At 54.2% G+C, this 4,721-nt stretch overlaps 1 protein-coding gene across 1 annotated transcript in view; it reads right to left on the bottom strand.

Moving 5' to 3' along the window:
* Mafk (v-maf avian musculoaponeurotic fibrosarcoma oncogene homolog K) overlaps nucleotides 1–4,721 on the bottom strand; it is a 13,138-nt gene that overhangs the window by 7,964 nt on the left and 453 nt on the right. The window lies entirely within an intron of this gene.

The following is a 4,721-nucleotide window of genomic DNA, read 5'->3' as shown; positions in this document are numbered from 1 at the left end:
CACACACACACACACACACACACACACACACACACACACACACACACACACACACACACACACACACACACACACACACACACACACACACACACACCCTCTGGAGAGGCAACTGGTCACAAGACAGCACCTTGAGTGGAAACACTCTTTTTTTTTTTTGTGCTGGTCTTAGGCCTTGAGCTCAGGACCTAGGTGCTATCCCTGAGCTTTTCTGCTCAAGGCTAGCGCTCTACCACTTTAAGCCACAGTGCCACTTCCAGTTTTCTGGTGGTTCATTGGAGGTAAGAGTCTCATGGACTTTCCTGCGCAGTCTGGCTTCAAACTACGATCCTCAGAGCTCAGCCTCCTGAGTTGCTGGGATTACAGATGTGCACCACCACACCGGGCACGTGGAAACACTTCTGGGTGACTACTGTACCTAAGTGGTTAGACTGTCAGAAACTCCATGGCCAGATGGCAACCTGAGTCAGAAGGTGCTGGCAGGATCTATCTTGCTCCTCTGCAGGAAAGAGAGGCAGCCACAGCCTCAGGTGGCATCCATGCCACAGAACCGGAGAGGGGGTAGCCAGCCTGTCAACTCCAGTAAGAACCCAGGCAGAGGGCCCTGATTCCATCAAGGGCAGGGAGATTTGCTGTAGAGGATGGGGTAGGGGGAGTTAGGGGGCAGCAAGTAGCCAGCACACACAGCACAGAAATGAGTCTTTCAGGGTACAAGCAAGCCAGAGCCACTGCCTCCGGTCTCAAGGGTTCACAGCCCACCAGCTGCCCTGATCACCCTCTCACACAGCAGCCCTCTCCCCTCAAAGCTCTGGCGGAGGAAGAGGAGGGCCCATTCCAACCAGAGAGGGTATGCTCCAAAAAGAAAGCCAAGCGGCCAACAACCACAGGTCCCCAGCAGTGCTAGAGTGGCCCTCTTAGGAGAAACAGAGGCCACACAGGAGTCTAATGCTCACTGGCATGGAGACTAGCCCCCCAGAGGATGAGGATCCTCGGCCAAAGCCCCGCTGCTGAGCTGGGGCCAGGGAGAGTCTCTACAGTGCGTTCATTCTTCAGGGGAGACATGGCTGCAGTCTCATGTCCCTGCTCCCCTACATCCCCCAGCCCTTCTGACAAACCTAACAAAGTGGGGGTGTGCCCTTCCTTTTCCACGGGCACCAGATATGGCAGAAGGGGGGGAGGAGCAAGAGGAAGACAATAACGGTAGACATGCTTTGTCTGAGAGAAGCAGGTTCAAGTGAGGCAGTGAGGTAAGCCTGTCATCATCCCCAGCTACTTAGAGGGCAGAGAAAGGCGGACCGAGATCTGAGGCCTGCTGGGACAAAAATGTGAGACCCTATTGGAAAAATAACTAAAGCAAAAAGGGCTGGGGGTATGGCTCAAGTGGTAGTGCACCTGAGTTTAAAAAAACCCAGAATCCCAGAAACAGAGGAGAAAGAGATGAAAGAGAGACAGAGACAGAGACAGAGACAGAGAAAGAGAGAAGCAGGCAGGCAGGCAGCAATGCATTTACTTTGATGGGCAGAAACTTGAAGCCACCACCACATAGCTACCTGAACTTGTCAACTAACTGCGGCCTCAAATGGGCAGTGCCACACACACAGATGCGTGGATGATAGCTCCTCCCACTGAGGCCCACGAAGGCTCCTGCTGCCCTCCCACCAAGGACGGGACCAGGCCCCTCAGTATGCAATATGTGTCCCAACCTACAGCCTGGCCCTGGCTGGCAGCCCTCTACAAGCCACAGCCGTCTGCCTGGCCTGGAGGACGTCTGGTCACCTTGCATTTGCAGCTCGAGGAAGCTGTGTCATCCCAGCTACATCCCAAGGTGACGGACGCAGTCAGGACACCGCATAGAACACCTGTGCGGCAGCTGTGCCCACCCCTGCCCCTCCCGGCTTGCCGATGGCCCACCGGCTCCCCACCAGGCATCCCGTCTCCAGCTGTCCCCGTGGCTCAGCTGCTTTCAACCTCTGCATCCAGCTGGGGACACTCCCTGGGTACACCTGAGGGCCCAAGCCTGCCAGTTCCTTCTCCCCTTCCATATCTCCATCATGGAGGACAGCCACCCCCATATCACTCAGCCCTCATCTTTCCTCCTAGCCCACTACATGATCCCATGTGAAGACTTCTGCCCTCCCACCTGTCCCCACAGCCTGGCAGCAGCTAGGCCCAGCTTCTGTCCAGACCATGACTTTGACTCAACAGGATCCCAGTTCTGTCCCCACAGACAAGCAGAGGTCTTGGGGGTTCCTCCTGAGTCCCCTATTCCCTAGTCTACCATAACCTCAGGCTGCTCTGGACCCTTATCCCCCACCCCTGCATTGAGCTGGGGATCCCCACCCCTTCAACTCCCTCCTAGCTGGCTTGTGGGGTAGCCAATCACCTTGGACCAAGACTTGGTTTTAGAACTTTCTATTAGAGCTCTATTAAGCAATGGAGAATAGTCTACCTAAGGTGCAAGGCATAGAGAAACGTCTGCTGCACAAGATCTGGGCTTGGGCAGAGAGGGAGAGTTAGAGAGAGGGTGACTACCCCCCCCTCACTTCCCCGCCCCCCGCAAAAAACAAAACTGCCAGATGGCCACCTGGAAGAACAGTCAGGTGTCCAACCAGGCACTAGCCCTAAACCTGACCTCAGACCAGGCAGGCTGGAGCCCGGGCTGTCCCATTGCCTTCAGTACACTGGACGGTGCGGTGGGCATCGCCTCTACCTACTTAGAAAGACTACAACTTGCAGATAATACTTTCAGTTTCCTGCAACTGTAAGAAAGAGGAAATACACAGAGCCTGTGACTTATAAAAAGCAAAAGTAAATTCCGGAACAACGCATCTTCCATTAGCGAAGGACTGGGAGGGGAGGAGAGGGGAGGGGAGGGGAAAGGAGCGTGAGTCACTGTTTACTGCTCAGATCGGCCACACACAATTCTCCCAGCTGGCAGCGGTTCCATTTCCCGTGTGGACTGGACCTGAAATCCAGAATTTCCACTCCAGAAACCTTTAGACTTAGATACAGCCAGGGCAGAAACAGGCATAACTTCTTGTGGGTCTAGACAGCAAGCAGCTTCGCCTGAGACTGTAAACAAACCCTCCTCTGGCCCTCACAGAGGGAAAGCCATTTGGGTGGACAAAGAATAATCCAGAAAACTCTTGCTCAATGGCAGTCTTGGCAAGGACTGGAGAAAAACCCCAACCCTGGATAAGAGCTGGCTTCCTGCATACCCTCTGTCCGGACCCCTGTGTTTAGTAGCCACCTGGAAAGTACAAAGCACTGAGCTCAGAACCAGTCCCTTCAAGGCCAGGCTCAGTTCAAGTACAAAAGGCAAATGGGATCCAGAGAAGCCGGTCATGTTTCTTGCTTTAATATATACATTCTGATTTCGGAACACGAAGAGGTATAGTTTTAAAGTGAGAGTCCCATTACCAAGGTCAGACTCAGACATTCTGGCACCAATAGCTAAGGGGCAAAGTTCTTGAAAATGGTGTTGGCTGGGCACAGTACAACAGGCCCCACCCACTAGCACAGCCCACCTACACCTTTCTGACCCCACCCACTTGCTTCCATGAATACATTTTTTAAAAGCTCATGCTTGCAATCCTAGCTACTCAGGGGGGCTGAGATCTAAGAACAGGGGTTCAAAGCTAGCCCAGGAAGGAACATCTGTAAGACTCTTATCACCAATGAACCAGCAAAAGAAAAAAAAACTCAAAGTGGAGCTGTGACTCAAGTGATAAGCCTGATGAGCTTATAAGTTAATGAACAGCGCTCAGGCCCTGAGTTCAACCCCCAGCACCAGCACAAAAGTAAACAAATAAATGGTTAGGTTTGGCCAGGCCAGACCATGTTTAGGAAGCCACCTTTTACTGTGTGTTTGTCCTAAGACCTCATAAGGACAATGAAAGGGGTCCTAAAGCCCAAGCTGGGGAATAAAGGGGAAGTATGGGGTTCATGCTGTGGCACAGGGTAGGTTTTGGGGTCTGAGTGCTTTCAGAAGCCAAGCACCTGGCAAAAGAAGAAGAGTCCCTTATTGGTCAAATGGTAAGTAAATTGTCAGGGACCTGGGATTCTGCCTGGCTCCAAGAGTCTGTGAAAAGCAGTCACAGCATGAACTGAACTCAGGATCCAAAAGCAAAAGGGCTGCCAAACACGGGTTGTTCCATGAACCGGGCAAGTTCTGCCTGGCTGGCGGGACTGCTCATCTCCCGGCATGAGTGAGGATGCCAGGGGAACACAGGGCCAGACAACTGGCTCTTCCTGAAGGAGACCTAAGTCAGGAGGTTTGGGCAATCTGTGATTGAGCAGATTACTTTCAGATCCCTCCCACCCACTCACCCACCCCCAAGTCCGCAGAAGGTGTGCAGCAGACTCACAGCCCAACACACCTGTTTGCTAACCCAACAGGGGCACCGGAGAACCGGGTGCAGGAAGAACTGTAAGACCCCGTGGCTTGTATCCAGACCTAAGGAGAGTGACGGGAATGGCTCTCCGGGGCTGTCCCCCCCGACACACACACGGGTTTCCACGCCACGGCCTTCCTTCCGGCACCCCTAACGGGTCAGCTGATTCGAAAGTGAATGACCCGGGTCACCGAGGCCTCGGGGAGCCCGAGGCCGAGAGGTCCCCCAGGCGGCGTGGCGGGGTGGCTCCGAGCTTCACCCCGCGCGGGGCGGAAGCGCGTCTCGGTGATCGCGGCAGGCGCTTCTGCACGTGGCGGGCAGCGCGGG

The sequence above is a fragment of the Dipodomys ordii genome, unplaced genomic scaffold (genome assembly GCF_000151885.1).
Source record: "Dipodomys ordii isolate 6190 unplaced genomic scaffold, Dord_2.0 Scaffold68, whole genome shotgun sequence".
NCBI lineage: Eukaryota > Metazoa > Chordata > Mammalia > Rodentia > Heteromyidae > Dipodomys > Dipodomys ordii.
Note: the sequence above shows the minus strand (reverse complement) of the source record. Positions and strands in the feature narration are given on the sequence as shown.